The 17371-nt window shown below is 40.0% G+C and overlaps 1 protein-coding gene across 9 annotated transcripts in view; it reads right to left on the bottom strand.

Annotated features, from left to right (window-relative positions):
• The window catches only part of GPC6 (glypican 6), a 1136844-nt gene that overhangs the window by 878584 nt on the left and 240889 nt on the right, over positions 1 to 17371 (bottom strand). The window contains exon 1 of one of the 9 annotated variants that reach the window (XM_039518936.1): positions 11394 to 11494. The exons of 7 other annotated variants lie outside the window; for them this stretch is intronic. The gene's annotated coding sequence lies outside the window, so the exon portion shown is untranslated. Of the gene's footprint in view, positions 1 to 9055; positions 9149 to 11393; positions 11495 to 17371 lie in introns of those variants that run through there. One more of the 9 variants, XM_039518937.1, reaches the window with a different exon arrangement.

The following is a 17371-nucleotide window of genomic DNA, read 5'->3' as shown; positions in this document are numbered from 1 at the left end:
GGAAATACTGTGAGTATTTGGGAAGATTAAACAGCTGTTGGAGAAAGATAATGGAGCAGAATACATGTATTCCAGAAAACCCTAGTATACGGGGAATAAAGCAATTTATTAATGGATGTTGGGATGAGTCCCTGATCACACAGTTCCATCAGAGGGACCATTTGGATACTACTGCTATTTCTAAGATATAATACTCCAAACTGCCATACAAAATCCGCCCATTTGTAGAAGAGAAAAATGAAAGAGCCAAGAAGGCTTAAAGAAGCTAGGGAAAAATCAGTCTATGCCTAGCAGTTCATGTCATGCTATAGAAGTTGAATGCAGCTTGAGTTCGGCTGCAGAAGAATCAAGGAAGATAGAAAATGATATGGCTGAACTTGAAGGAGCCATGACGAAGTTAATGGAAGGACCTGCCACTCTGAAGAGGCAGCACACACCAGAGCAGAAAAGCTCTCTGAACTTTCAGAAGACACCCTCAGCTGCCAAGAAGTCTATTGCAAACAATCCATGGTTCACCTATTACAACTGTGGTAAGGGGGATCATTCTAATAATAAGTGCACTGAGCCACTCAACACTGTTGAACATTCCCCAGAGTACAATCTGGACTGCTGCACAGCTGTCTCTCCTCAATTCTCCAATCTGGCATTTCTTTTACACTGCTTTGCTGTGAGAGCAACCACTCCTGCCCTTGCTCACACACAGCTTCTAGCATGTAAATTACTCCCAGCTATACTGCAAGAGTGCTACAGCTAGCCATTCCTGTATTATATTACAGACAACCCTAGCAAATCCCCAGCTCCAGGCTTGTCCCCAGAAATGTGCATCTTGTACTGCCCAGCTCTTTCCTTCAGTGCAGTACAAGCTCATACTGTCATTTCAATAATAGAAAATGACATGCACAAACCATCAGAGTCTTGTAAAAGCGGTGAACATGGGGTACTGTCTGTCACAACAGTGTTATTACAAAAGAAGTTAGTTTCCAGAAGGGGATGACTGTCACTGCACAAAACTCCAAAATCTTAGAAGCCAGCTGGAAATTGTAAGATCGGGGCTAAGCTTTTAGGGACCAACAACAAGATGACTAAATGGAAGCAGGCACTAAATGAACTGGTGGGAGAACTCTCTCATATCCCAATGTTCATTGAGGAAGTGGCACACAAATGCTTAATAGGATACAGGTTTCCAGAAAACCTGCACAACTCAAGAATATTACAAAAAACATTTGGCACATGTAGAATTGTGTCCAGTGGAAGAAATACTCCAGAAAATAAGAGCTGGAGGACAAGATGTTCCTTATTTGGGGAAACATCATTGCCTCAGTCTGATTCCCCAAAGAAATTTCTGTGGAACAGACAAGAAATAGACAGTCTTCACACTGATATGCCTTAATCAGAATCCACCAGCTTCAGTGCCAGTTATTGTGGGCATCAATGTTCAATGAAAATTTAAGGAAGACAGAGACAGGCTCACATTTCCTGCAGAAACTGCAAGTTGATACTGTATGGGCTGAGGCATACACTGTGAACAATGCTCTGAAAAGCATGCAGAAGAGAACTGCAAAGAAGATTATAAGAGTTTTAGGGTACGTCTACACTACGGGATTATTCCGATTTTACATAAACCGGTTTAGCAAAACAGATTGTATAAAATCGAGTGCGCGCGGCCACACTAAACACATTAAATCGGTGGTGTGCGTCCACGGTCAGAGGCGAGCGTCGACTTCTGGAGCGTTGCACTGTGGGTAGCTATTCCGTAGCTATCCCATAGTTCCCGCAGCCTCCCCTGCCCCTTGGAATTTCCAGGTTGAGATCCCAGTGCCTGATGGGGCAAAAATCATTGTCGCGGGTGGTTCTGGGTAAATGTCGTCAGTCACTCCTTCCTCTGGGGAACCCTGGGAAAGCAACGGGTGGCGATGCAGTCCGAAATCAAAATAAAAAAAGAGCTCCAGCAATGGCGTCTGTGTGGAGATTTTTTTAAAATGATTTTGAACTTCGTCTTCTGTAACAGAGCGCTGATAGAACAGATTTGCCTGCCCTGACTGCGATCACATCCGCATGGTCCATGCTGGAGCTCTTTATTTTGATTTCGAACTGCATAGCCACCCGTTCTGATCGGAGCTCCACGCTGGGCAAACAGGAAATATTCAAAAGTTCGCGGGGCTTTTCCTGTCTACCTGGCCACTGCATCCGAGTTCAGATTCCTGTCCAGAGCGGTCAGTGGTGCACTGTGGGATACCGCCTGGAGGCCAATACCGTCGATTTGCGGCCACACTAACCCTAATCCAATATGGTAATACCAATACTAGCGCTACTCCTCTCGTTAGGGAGGAGTACAGAAACCGGTTTAAAGAACCCTTTATATCGATATAAAGGGCCTCTTAGTGTGGATGGGTGTGGCGTTAAATCGGTTTTACACTCCTTAAAACGGTTTAAACGCATAGTGTAGACCAGGCCTTAGGGAGTAAGTAAGTGGCACTGTACCCAGGCGAAGTAAAGGAAGTTATTTGAAATGTAAGAATGTTACCAACAGAAGAGCAATTCAAAATTATACTACAAGATGCAGAAAACCAAAGTTTTCCAGGAGAGCTAATAGTAAAAAAACCTCAGTTTGCCATAGCTTCTTGTAATAGGATCACAATTACTGCAGAATGTAAGTTCTCATGGAACCATGCTATCCTGAAAATGAATGATTGCTAGTGGAGAAGTTGTGGACTGGGTCAAGCCAATGCCAGCTATAAAAGGAGATGACAATATCCCTCTCTCTTTGGACTCTGGTGATTCCCCTATAAGTTCCAATTACAAACAGCATCTTCAGAAGACAATCTCCCAAGAAACGGGAGCCGCTTTCTCCAGACATGACTTGGATGTAGGTCACATCAAGAGAGTGACATGGGTTATTCACCAGGTTGACAATAAGCCTTTCAAAGAAAGGACAAGGCCAGTTTTATCAGCTGTTTTTGAGGAATTGTAACAGCATCTCTATGAACTGTTAACAAGAGGAGTGATAGAGAAGTCAAATAGTCCTTGTGTCTCTCCATTTCTTTTAGTCAGAAAGAAGACTGGTGCCTTAAGGATGGTGGTGGATTACAGGTGACTTAATGGCATCATCAAAAAGGATGTCTATCTTTTACCAAGGATCGGGGAAGCTTTTTCTCTGCTATCTGGATTGAAGTGGCTCACTGTTCCCAATTTGGAAGCAGTTATTACCAAATTGAGGTGGCGAAGGAAGATAGACCTAAAACAACATTCACTACACCAATGGGAAATTGGCATTTCTGTATGATGCCACAAGGACTGACTAATACCCTTGTAACATTCTAGCGGATGATGGAATGAGTTATAAAGGACATCAACCACACAGAAGTCATAGCATTCCTGGATGACTTGATAATATTCTCAGCAATGTTTGAGGAACAAGCAAGGCTAATGAAGGTTCTTCAGTGTTTGATAGAACACAAATGAAGCTGTCATTTTCCAAGCGCAAGTGTTTTTCAAACATCTGGTAAGTATTTGGGACACATGATCTCATGGGAAGGTATACAACCTGACTGACAAATCGTGTGCTTTAAAGTATTGGCCAAGGCAAAGGACTATGAGAGAAGCAAGGACTTTCTTGGGATTTGCAGGATACAAAAGAAAATTTGTAGAGCAGTATTTGGCTGTTACTTGGAAATCACTTCTCATGGGAGGAGGAAAGAAGGGATATTGTAGTATAGACAAAAGCTCTCAAAAGCTAATGGATCAATGGACTCACAGCTGTCACAACGCCTTTGAAACCATAAAAGGACCATTAACTGTGCCTGTCTTGGGGTTTGCCAACTGGAAGCTTCCATATATATTACATACAGATGCCATCTTAGCAATGGCAATGTATCAAAAACAAGACTCAGAGTAATTGCATATGCCATTTCAGAACTGAGTGCAAGTAAACATAACTATCCCATGCATAAGCTTGAGTTCCTAGCTGTGAAATGGGCTGTATCAGACAAATTCCATCATTATCTGTATATATGTCAAATTTGAAGTTGTGACTGATAATGATCCTCTAACATACATTCCTACAACTTCAAAGCTGGATGCCACATCTTATCAGTGATTGGCAGCATTAGCAATTTATGGTTCCACAAGTCAAGCAAACTGAATAGGAATGCAGATGGTTTATTATGTAGGCCGCATGAATCTGAGGTTGAAGATAAGAGTGCATTATATCTTCAAGAGTGAGTTTCAGAAACGTTATCCAAAGCACCAACTCATGTCTAAGGACTGGAAACAACTGTCAGCAGCTACTTGGGTTGCTATGTGGCAAAAATAAGCAGTATATATATATTATGGTTCAGACATGTGGAGAAAATACCAGTAAAGAGAGTCCATCGATGATTAAATTACTGTCATGCAATGATAGTGTTGTGCCAGATGAGTACAATTGCCTAGATCTATGGCAGGAAACCACAGTGTACCTGGACTTTGTGTTGGAGATTGGAGAAAGATACACGAGAAAGATAAGTCAGTGGCAAGAATAATTCAGATGACAGTAGAAGGTAAAAGACTTAGCAGGGGAGAGCAGGGACAGGAATCTCCCAAGGTTCATCTGCTACTAAAAGAGTGGAATCGACTTCACTTAGATGAAGGGGTACTCCATCTAAGAGCGAGGCAGAGAGAAGAAGTCATTAATCAGTTAGTACCTCCATATTCTCAATGGCACCATGCTACAAACTATCCATAATGAAGTTGGACATATGGGCATAGAACAAACTTGAGAATTAGCCAGAGATGGCTACTATTGGCCTAGAATGGCAATTGATGTTGATCACAAGTGCAAAATCTCTGAGAAGTGTATCATAAGAAAAGCCTGAGCACAAAAGGCAGCACTTTTAGTGAATATTAAGGTTTATTCACCATTGAAGCCAACATGCATAGCTTTCTTAGTATTAGAACCTGATGACTGTGATACAAGGAATATTTTGGTGATGACTTATTATTTTACTGGGTATAGCCAGGCATATCCTATTAAAGACCAAAGAGCCAAAACCGTTGCTAGTACTGTATGGAAAAGTTTCATCTATCATTATGGTTTTCCAAAAAGGATACATTGTGATCAAGAAGCAAACTTTGAATGGGAGCTGATAATTGAGCTCTGCAACCTAGAAGAGGTAAAAATAAAGAACTACTTCTTATCATCCACAAGGAAACCTCATACAGCATTTCAACATAATGCTGTTGAGCATGTTAGCGATCTTGATGGGTTAAAAAAAAAACACAATAGAGGAAGTATATTAAATGGTTGGTTCATACTTACAATTGAACCAGAAATGACAGAACTGGAGAACTCCGTATTTCTTAATGTTTGGCAGACAGCCGTTATTACCAGTTGACTGTTTTGGAATTAAGGCAAATCTGAAATAAGATTATTCATGTACTTTTGATAAGTTAAAAGAAAACTGAAGCATGCTTATGAGTTGTCAAGAAAAGAATTGAAGGAAAGTCAGAAAGCTCACAAGAGGTTAAACTTTCATACGTATCTGAAGGTGACAGGGTCCTGGTTTACAATCTCAAATTAAGAGGGAAACAAGTTAGCAGACAGATGGGAACCTCAGATATATGTTGTGGTTTGACAACTGCAACATGACTTTCTTGTTTAAGTTATGAAACCAGAAATAGTATGGAGTCCGGTGGCACTTTAAAGACTAACAGAAATAGTATTACACGTGAAATAACACTGCATCATGATTTATTGAGGCCTTATGATTTTATTTTGACTGCAGAAAAAGATGAGTTTCAACATGACAATGGTTCTGAAAGTAACTTACTAGGAGTGAAATGGTTTAACTCTCAAGGAGATAATCTTTCTGGATCACAGGAAGCTGAAACAACTTTTGGATTGAACCCTGAAGCATCAGAATTTACACCCAAAGATTCTACTTTTTTATATGAAGTTGAGACATGGCAACCACATGCTGAAAGCAAAGTATTAATGAACTCAGAAGACACTGTACCATATGAGCATGGGGATAGATTGCCAGATGCATCAGAGTTCCCTTTGTACAATCAAAAAAGCTACATTACATACACACCGGGTGAAGACTTGGTGAAGAATTGCCTGATGTTTCTATCGAAGTTAAAAAAAGCAGATACAGAACAAGATGTAGCACAGAACTCCGAGATATCAGCTAAGGAAATTGTAGCTGAAAATTTGCTTTGCAGGTCACAGAGACAAAGGCATATGCCAGGGATCGGCAACCTCTGGCATGGAGCTTGCCAGGGTAAGCACCCTGGCAGGCCAGGCCAGTTCATTTACCTGCCGTGTCGGCAGATTCGGCCGAATGCAGCTCCCACTGGCCACGGTTCGCCATCCCAGGCCAATGGGGATGGCGGGAAGCGCCGCGGGCCGAGGGATGTACTGGCTGCGGCTTCCCGCCGCCCCCATTGGGATGGCGAACCGCGACCAGTGGGAGCTGTGATCAGACGAAGCTGCCAACACGTCAGGTAAACAAACTGTCCCGGCCCACCAGGGTGCTTACCCTGGCAAGCCGCATGCCAGAGGTTGCCGACCCCTGGCATATGCTAAGGAAATTTCAGGACTATGTGTATAGCCTCTCCTGCACTCCACTTGTTGAGCAACATGAGCACAAATAGTGGATTCATTAGCTTTACAATGAGTACTGTAGTATTAACTGACACAATAGGACCTAGTGTGATTGGTAGAGATTTTATAGGACTGTCATGGATGACAGTGGTCCAGTAAAGAAGACCGTAACCCATCACTCTGTGCTGTCCTTTTTAAACAGTAATAGATTTTTTTCTTTTGCCGGAGGAGAGTTTGCAGCTTTCCACTCATTCCAGCTAGTCTGGGACTAGCAGGTGAATCATAAAAGATTAGGGTTGGAAGAGACTTCAGGAGGTCATCTAGTCCAAACCCCTGCTCAAAGCAGGACCAAGCACAATTAAATCATCCCAGCTAGGGCTTTGTCAAGCCAGCCTTAAAAACCCTCTATGGATGGAGATACCACCATCTCCCCAGGTAACCCATTCCAGTGCTTCACCAAAGGAAAATGTTCATAAATGCTAGGCGCATGCTTAGTAGGGTATTTCCAAAGGTGGGAGCCAATTCCATGCCCAAATATAAAGAAAAAAAAATCTTCAGTTAGTTGAGCCAGACCCAGAGGGAGACAGCCATACCAGAAAGGAGGTACTGATGCTCACAGGCCTGCTTTTCCTAAAGGCAGCAAGAAGATAACGACAAGGAGAAGAATACCAGCCATACAGAAAACTGGACGCTTGCCACATGTTCAACTCAGGACAGTTTGGTGACAAATGCCAAATCATCAGTGCATGTTTTAAGTGCATAGGATTTATGGCCTGTATACCTTTTGGTACTGAATAAATCTGTATGTTTGATACTATTATTTTTGTTTGGATTTGGATTTGTTATGTTTGCTGGATTTGCTGTAACGATGAGGAGTCTCAGTTTACCCTCAAATTGTCTCCCTATAAAGTTTTTTTGTTTGTTTTTAATCTGCACCGCTTTACTACATTGTGCTGTCTGTTCCAAACTGGAGCCACTAAGGGTATGGACATCCACAGCTGTCCAAATTTGCTTATTTAGCTTATGTGTTATTATCCACAGGTGGGAGTTCTGCTGTCAAAACAGGCTGGACCTGCTCACTATTTCTGCAGCAAAATAGAATTATAGTGGGTACTTGTGTAATCAGAGTTTAGTGGGTGACATAACAACATACAGTATTCTTTAATACAACATTGTGATTTTCTTCCAGGGAAGTTTACTGGCAGTAACTGATGTTTGTACATGATATGCCACTATAGTTTTCTTTCATCAATTAATGTTGCAGAATTTATATCCACGGCTTAATTTGTATTTTGTAGCACAAATTCTTGCAATGTTTTCTATGCAGTTCTGTCATCATCCAATTTTTTCTTTTTCTGACACAAGAAATCTATCAAGGAGCAGTTACTATTTTTTTCCCTGATGAAAACAAAAAACTCTCCTATGTGCCGCACTTCAAAATACAGAAGATTTAAACATTCATTAAGCTTTCAGTCTGTCCACTTCCTCATTTAGCTGGTTCCTTTCTGCTGATGTCACTTAATTATGAATGCTGAAGCTTTTAACTGCTGAGAATCTAACATGTTTGGTTATGAATGATTAAGTGTGCATAAAGTTTTTACTGGCACATTAATCATCTGGTATCGAAAGAGGCATGACACTAGTTAAAAATTCACTGGTTCTTGCCCAGGAGAAGCATAAAGTTTTAGCAACTGCTCACAGACTGCCCACTTCAAATGATAGGCAAACCAAGTGATGTTTGATTTCCACCACATGCCACCCACTCTTTCCTTTCTTAGTTAATAAAAAAGTTTGGACAGCATGGGCAGCTTGCAACAGCAATAACGAAAATAGAAACAGATTGGTCCCACAATGGTAGGTCCAGGCATGTTGCTTTGGATACCTGATCTTAGAGCTTCTGCATTCTTCTGGATTAAGGTAGCTAACTTGCCCAAATTGTCTGTAATTCATCACTGTGTGTCCTGAAAGTAAAGTCTTGTATCTAAATCTATTTGTATAACAATAATACTTAGAGACCCCAACTGAGATCAGGGCCCCATTGCGTTAGGTGCTCAAACTACACTTCTAAATAACAGTCCTTCCTCTAAAGAGACAATCCGTATAGGAAAGAGAGACAAAAGGAAACATCATTATCTCTATTTTACATGTAGCGATACACAGAAATTAAGTGACTCCTCCAAAGTCACACAGCTAGTCTATGGCAGAGGTGGGGAACAAACATAGATGTCCTGGGTTCCTGTGCAATGACTTAATGACAAGCCATTATTTTTCCCTAAATGGCCTTGTATATGCACCAATACTGGATTTCCTCACTTACACCAGCTATTTTCATGTACAGTATATATGTTTTGAACATGCTTAAGTATACATTTGTGTGCTTCTGACTTTGGAAACCTAGCCTTGTACGTAGCAACACAAGCATCTTTTTTGGAAGAAGCTATTTACCCAATTATCCAGCCAAACAAAACTCACCAGAATAATGCTTCTATCATAGAAGCAGGGGCTGAAAAGAAATTCAGAACTAAGTGTCTTCCCACCATGGCTTTGAAAGGTTGAGGCCATGAATTCTACAGTGTGGAAAGAGAAAGCAAAGAGCAGTAGTAATGAATGTGATGTTGGTAAGACATGGCCTGGTTAGAGGACCTAATGGATACCTCCCAAGACATTTACAATACGCCTATTTTGGGCACTGGGGGTATGTGGCTTGTATGCTATAAATAGAGTGGCTCTATGTCAGGAGCTTGCTGTTTCTTTTTGTTTTGGGAAGGGTAATTGGGGTGATATAGAAGTGACAGACTACTATTGTTATGAGCACTAGTTTTTTCCTTTAAATGTGTTATTAGTATATCACGCTTAAGTTGCTTTTTAGGTCAGCAGTTAAGGTTTCATGGGGCTATCAATTGCTAACTAATCTGAAATTAACTTCATAATCACTTCAAGGTCTTAAGGAAAGTATTCATGTGAAACACAGAAACTAAGACAAATAAGAACCATAATCTTGTTTATCTTTGTCCAATTTGCTTAAAGAGATGAGAGAGAGAGAGACATGGTTCATATACTGTATCTTAAGGTGCTTAATACAGCCCCTGCTCATAATCCTGACTTGGGTGTCTGAGATGCTATTAGAAAAAACCAGTTATTACTTTGCTCAGTTGGATAAAGACATTTTTTCTTGCAAGAAAATAGGCTGAAGCATAACTGCAAAGCAATTTCAGCACTAAGAGCTCCCATGTACTGTCCCAATCACCACCTCGCTTCAAAATAAATTCTAATAAAGTTTACAACATGAAATAAATATGGTATCTCTAATGATGTTGCTAGTTGAGGCTGCCCAGCAGAAACCATTTTTTGTTAACATTAGCATCAAAATAAAAGCCAACTGAGATTCCCTCCACCTCTCACCCCCTCGGGACTAGCTGTACCTTCTTTAAAGCAAACTTTCAGGATGATAAAGCAATGGCATGATGAATATTGGAAAAGGTCAATACTAATTAACTGCATTAATGCATTTTACAAAGAAACAGCTGGTAAAGGACACACTGATTTCTTTCAAAATGACAGCAGCAAAAGATTCCCCCAACTAGCATCCTGTGAGAACCCATTTGAGGGAAAGCAAACATTTGTTTCTGGACTATTCAACTAAAGACTTTACAGACCTTTTCACAAAGACTGTAGACAGTTCAACATCGCATATATTTACTTTTTCAAGAGGATCCATTTTCTTAGGTCATGAATTCATTGAAAGTCATATATTTGGAGACAAAACCACCCTTATTATGTTAGGTCAAATGGTGGTGTAGTAAATTAAATGCTTGCACAAGTCTTAGGATATTAACCCTCAGAAGTGCTAAATTTTAAATAGGGGTAGCTGCACGTTGACTACATACATTCTACCTTCAGTTTCAACTGTAAGTTATTCTTCTTCATATCCTAGCCTGCATTGCTGAACATTTGTTGCATTCCACCTCAGAGGTGACTTGAGATCTGAGGTGGGTGAAGACACATATGTGTGTGCATGCACCTATGGAAGGCCCCAGCTGCTTCTACTATTGTGTCGTCTCCTCGTCTCCACACAAATCATGTCCAAATTCTCTTCCACAGAGTCAATATGCCTGGTTTACATCTCTTCCCAAAACTCAGTATTGCTCAAAGGGAAAAGGAGAAAATAGTTCCAAAGACTGAGGGGGAAAAAAAGGAGAAAACTACCCTGTAACTAGAAGAAATGATTATGATTCCCTTAATTTGTATCTAACTCTTTTGGTTTTCCATTTACCATCCTCAACCTCCCCAAATATCCCCATGGATTCTAAGCCATCTCTCTCTCTCCCCGCCCCCCCACCCCCACCCCCTTGTCCTGACAATGCTAGATCCCAGCTACCCATTCCCAAGTATGCATCTTTTGTTGAAGCTCAGAAAGTGTTGATATGCTGACAGATAGAGTTTGGTTTCTGGGGGAGCAAGGAGGAAACAATCTACCTTTTTTCTGACCTGTGGTATGGATTATAGAGAAACTCTTATTTGCGAATATGACCATTGAAAATGTATCCATTTGAAAGTTTAAATTTATTTTACAGAAACCCTGTGGAAATAGTATGAACTACAAGTAGTGCTACTTCTCCTTATTTTATAATATTAATACATTAATTATAATTTTATAATATTTATCTATATTTTATATTATAATATAAACACTCTTATTCAGGAGTGTTAAGCAGTGTTGTGGACGCTTCTGCAACAGGTATGTTCTTACTGGTAAAATTATTTTTAAGTGACCATACATTCTCAGCAGTGTTGCTAACTCTCACTTTACCATTAGTCTTTTGTGATATTTGGTGTTCTTGAAGCCTCTGCTGCTGGATTCAGTGATTTGTTGAGAATTTCAGATTTCATTTAAAAAAAAAAGTTTAGTCCTCTTGGCTGCAAAGAAAAAAGAAAACCCACACCTTTAAAACATAAATTCTAAGGCCTCAAAAATAGAAGGATTTAAAACAAATTGATTAAAATACATCTTTCAATACTAAGCTCATAATTTTTGAGCCTCACTTGGGATTTTTGAATGTTTGGTGTTGGCAATATAGGTGCTATGAAGCTGTGCGTTCTCTTACTGGATTTCTCAACGGCTCTTAGACTTTGTGATAAAAAGTGATATTTTATACAATAAGGTCCTGTGCTGGGGACTGTGTGAAGGGACTCCACGACAAAAGGCTTTGAAAGGGTGCTCCACCTTTGTTCTACTGCTGGGGGTGGAAGAGCCCCACCCCATTCTGCTTTCTTAGAGTAACTACTGCTACCAATAGACTGGCAGAAGGGACCATTGTGATCAACTAGTCTAAACAAATTCCAATCTTGATTTAAATATTGTCAGTGGCAGAGAATCCACCACAACCCTCCCGTGCCCTGATCATTTGCAGGGGACTAGCCACAATCCACCCGATTTACAATATCTGAAGTCTTTTAGGATTCTTCCCAGTGAAAGGAGCTACATACAATAAATATAAGTTATTTGCAGACCAACAGGGATACCATCGAACAAACTAGACATGCACCTGTGGGATACCTTCCATTTCTGTTACCCATGTTTACTGTATATTGCTGAAGGATTTCTAAGAACCTGGATTATAGAATGGAATGGATGAATTACTATTCCCAATCCAAAATGGTAGGTATATTTTTTTCCTTCCCATGGGGCAGCACCATTTTGTTTACTTTTTTCTAGCACCTATTCTGCTGAAACACCTGATTTTGGGGGGCACCTTTTTAGTTCCCTTCCAGGAACAGATGCAAACAAAATGGGGGGGGGGAGAACAACACTATTCCAGTTTCTTGGAAGAATAAATGAGCTTGCTCTTTAGATCATTAACATGTAGCTGGTGAAATTACAGTTACATAAACGATTTATCTCTTTTGTAGTATTTACCATTGTGTTTTAGACTGATGAGTCAATATAGCTTACTTGCTGTGAGAACAGAAGGTGCCATTAAAATGATATTGACAGGATAAACGTGGCATAAAGGAAAGCCCTGCAGAGCTGGCTTCTCTGAATGCAGTATTTCCCTCTGCATTCTGCTAAAGGGAGAATGTGAATCACTGACAAAAAAGAAGCATACTATTGGATAAAAGTACAAAATAGTATCAGTACAAAATCTTGAGCCGATAGAAAGGTAAGAGTCACACTTTAAAAAAAGATTACTGTCTTAATGATAGCTATCAGAAAAGAATAGCCAAATATGAGAGAGCAGAGAAAGGAAAAGAAGAAGATCTGGACAAAAAAGACAGTATAGGGCCTTGACAGTAAGATCAACCTACAGACAATAAAGGACCTTGAGCTCATCCATTTGGCCAATGTTCTTGATCATTTTCTGATACTTTGGATTCCCTGGAAGGGGTTTTCTCTGTTTTTACATTGATACAATTAGAGAAAAAGAAGGAAGAACAGAGATTAACTGTTAAGAGGAAAGGAAAGGAGCTACTCAAGAACAGGGCATTATGCAATTCCTAAAAACCTAAAAAAGCCATCAGGGGCTCGCTCACCTGCACATCTACCAATGTGATATATGCCATCATGTGCCAGCAATGCCCCTCTGCAATGTACATTGGCCAAACTGGACAGTCTCTACGCAAACGAATAAATGGACACAAATCTGACATCAGGAATCATAACATTCGAAAACCAGTGGGAGAACACTTCAACCTCTCTAACCACTCAGTGACAGACTTGAAGGTGGCAATTTTGCAACAAAAAATCTTCAAAAACAGACTCCAAAGAGAAACTGCTGAAATCAAATTAGATACAATTAACTCAGGCTTAAACAGAGACTGGGAATGGTTGGGTCATTACACTAATTGAATCTATTCCCCTATGTTAAGTTCTTCTCACACCTTCTATGGGTCATCTTAATTATCACTTCAAATGTTTTTTTTCCTCCTGCTGATGATAGCTCATCTCAATTGATTAGACTCTTCCTATTGGTATGCGTACTTCCACCTTTTCATGTTCTCTGTATGTATAAATATCTCCTGTCTGTGTGTTCCATTCTATGCATCCAAAGAAGTGAGCTGTAGCCCACGAAAGCTCATGCTGAAATAAATTTGTTAGTCTCTAAGGTGCCACAAGTACTCCTGTTCTAAAAACCTTCTGTGTCAGTACTGAGAAGTAGAACGGAAATATTGGAGAAGGAAAAGGTGGCATTAAGACATCCAAGAAAACTCCTAAGTGATTCTGAGCATGAGATGAGTTGGATGTAAATACTTAGAGTGTAAATAGCACAATGGGTTAAGGAAAGGGACCATAGCTCCATGGACAGACCATCTTATGGATACGTTTCCTCCCATTTACATGGACGACCATCTCCTCCCATTTGGGATTCCAGACTGCCTCCCCTTCCACTTGCAATCATGTGATGTCTATGGCAATTACAGCAAACAACATATAAATATTAGGAAAATATTTGGATATTTTTCCATGTTAAGTTGGTGGCTCCAATTCCCTATGTGTGGTTCCCCTTTGCTCTCCTCCTCGTACACATAGCCTCTAGTGGAGGCACCTAGGCTGTCTCTTTTACTTTGTGTGCTGCTCTGACATGCAGTGTAGAGCCAGGGCTTCTGTAGAAGCAGCTGGACTTAAGGAACTGTAGACAGAGCTACATGCTCTGCTGGCTCCCTATAGATCATGCTTTGAGAATCCCGGGGTTAGGACACTAAGTCTACCTCCAGATATCTTGTTTTAAATTATAAGACGTTAAAGTGAATTTGATGGTGTCCTGCTAGCCCCATTGCGATAGATCATAAAAACCCCAGCCTGCAAATAGTTTCTGTTCAAAGAAGCTCAGGACGGTAGTAACAGGAGTGTTGGCAATTTTGTATAGTCCAGTTCAAGATAGTACTATTTATTAATCTCTCAAATCCATAAATATTAAACTCAATCACAACTTTAAAAATAATCTAGAATATATGACATTTCCTCAGAATGCAACGTTGAGCATCTCTGCCTTGTTTTTTTTTATTGTGAAGCAAACAGAAACTACAGGAACCTGAGGGGAGTCACAACTCTTTTGTTTGTTTTCAGCTACATAGTTCTACAGAAGAAGAAAACCGGATAAAGGTTTTGGTATGAATCATCAAGGTACAATATCAATTGTTAAACTATTTGCCTTGTTATGGAGATTTATTAGTAGGGTAACCAGATAGCAAGTGTGAAAAATCAGGACACAGGTGGGTGGGAGGGGGTGGTAAACAGGCATCTATATAAGACAAAGCCCCAAATATTGGGATGGTCCTATAAAGTTGGGACATCTGATCAGCCTATTTATTAGTGATGTTTAAGGTTGAGGTAGTTCTTCAATCCCAACCCCTATTTTCAGTCACTTATAGATTTCTCATAAAAATTACTTAGTGTTTTCACCAATATAAATTGTATCTTTTATTGTGAGTTTAATGTTTTCAGTATGTTATAGGTCTGCTAAGGATATTTTGTAATCTGAAAGCAACTAATGATGCAATCTGAATTTCCGTGGCAATACAATTTTTTTAAGCAAGCAATCAACATGCTAATCAAAGTTTATGCAAGCCTCCTAAAACCCTCTCTTTTGGCTTGCACATAGCTCCCGGAACCTTTAAAATCTATTGAATGTAAATTCAAGTAAACATGGAAAAAGAAAACAAGAAAACAAGAATGACAGCAAGGTTATATTTAAAGTTACCTTGGATGACAAACAGAAAGAAGTGTATTGTTTTATTGTATTTGATTTCAAGCAATCATGCATTCAAGTGGGTAAGAGCTTTGTTACCAAAAATAAAAGAGGAACAACACTTTACCGTACCTAGCAAAGTGTGCTACGTTGAATGCCTTTAAAAATTGTCCTCACATCCTGATAAAATCCAAGGCTCAAAGACTTGGAGTGAAATCTTAGCTTCACTGAAGTCAATGGGAGCTTTGCCAATGACCACAGCAGGGCCAGAATTTTATCATTATTTTCTAGCACTTAGCCATAGTTCTGTTCTCTGTCTGAATGAGTGTAACGTGATATGTGAGTGGTGAGGAATAGTGACTAGTGAATACATGTGGTTAAGTAATCCACACGCTGAAATTTCTTCAATGTGGCATCTGTATATTTTTAATTGAGGATACAACAAATTTGTAAATATGAAATCTGATTTATGAACAAATTGGCAAACAGAAAAAAAGTTTGATAAATATTATAAATAGCCATTTCAAAGTAAATTTTTGTGAAATTAAGGACTGTTTGTGAATTTAGTGCTCTGGCTCTGTGTTTTTATTAATTATTGTATAAGTACCTAGGTGCTGTTATAAGACCCTATAGAAGTATTTTGCTATCCTTCCTAATTCTGATGTAGTGGTATTTCTGTGCTTGTATCAGAGTATAGTAGCAACATTCTGTACAAGCAGTAACCTAGCAGATGGGGAAGTTAAAGTTTTGAAAGACAATAGTCATCATTATGACTATGGCTAACCGATTTTGTTTTAGAAGCCATTGAATTGACTCTAATTCAGGGACTCTAATTCAGGGACTCTAATTCAGCACATCCCTCGGCTCACGCCGTTTCCCGCAGCCCCCATTGGCCTGGAGTGGCAAACCACGGCCAATGGGAGCCACGATCAGCCGAACCTGCGGACGTGGCAGGTAAACAAACCGGTCCGGCCTGCCAGGGTGCCTACCTTGGTGGGCCGTGTGCTAAAGGTTGCCGATACCTGCTCTAATTAGTATTTCAAATCAAAATCTTGTGAATGATCACTGGAGCTGGAAGAAATTTTTCAGTAGAAGACTTTTTTGCCAAAAATATATATTGAGGTCAAATGAAACATTTCACAAATGTGTCTATTGAAATGAATAAAAGAAAAATAATAATTGGAAATGCTTCATTGTGATAATTTTGAAATGAAACATTCAGTTTTTCAGGCTAGATGCACAAGAGGATTTAAGCATCATTTGCAGAACTGAGGGGGTGACAGTGTCTCCTCATGTACCCATAACCTAGTGGTTACCCCACTCATCTGGTGTGTGGAAGTACCAGGTTTGACTCCTGAATCTGGAAGGGACTTGAACTAAGGTCTCCCCCACTTCCAGGTGAGAGCCCTAATCCAGGGATAGGCAACCTATGGCACGGGTGTTGAAGTCGGCACACAAGCTGATTTTCAGTGGCACTCACACTGCCCAGGTCCTGGCCCCCAGTCCGGGGGGCTCTGCATTTTAATTTAATTTTAAATGAAGCTTCTTAAATATTTTAAAAGCCTTATTTACTTTACATACAACAATACTTTAGTTATATATTATAGACTTATAGAAAGAGACCTTTTAAAAACATTAAAATGTATTACTGCCACTCAAAACCTTAAATTAGAGTGAATAATTGAAGACTCAGCACACCACTTCTGAAAGGTTGCCGACCCCTGCCCTAATCACAGGGCTGTTCTGGAGTGTGTTTCTCTCACTTTCTCCTGGTGAAGCTCTTCCACTTTGTGTAAAGTACTTCAACATGCATTGGGCTGGAGAGAGAGCATAAAAGTGAAGGACTATAGCCCAGTGGTTAGGACACCCACCTGGAGTGAGGGAGGGGCAAATAGCTGCGTTCAAGTCCAACCATTAAAGCAGGGATTCAAACTTGGTCTCCTGCATCCAGACAAGTCCTCTAACCATTGGCATTCTGAGTATAAAGGGTCTGCTGCCACCACTACTGTTTTGTATATCTAGTTATTTATTTCCTTTTTCTTTTTTTTATGTTAAATAAAAACAAAGTTTAAAATGTCCCCAAATCAAATGTTTTATTTTG

The sequence above is a fragment of the Mauremys reevesii genome, linkage group 1, assembly GCF_016161935.1.
Source record: "Mauremys reevesii isolate NIE-2019 linkage group 1, ASM1616193v1, whole genome shotgun sequence".
Lineage (NCBI taxonomy): Eukaryota > Metazoa > Chordata > Testudines > Geoemydidae > Mauremys > Mauremys reevesii.
This window is presented reverse-complemented; position numbering and strand designations above follow the sequence as displayed.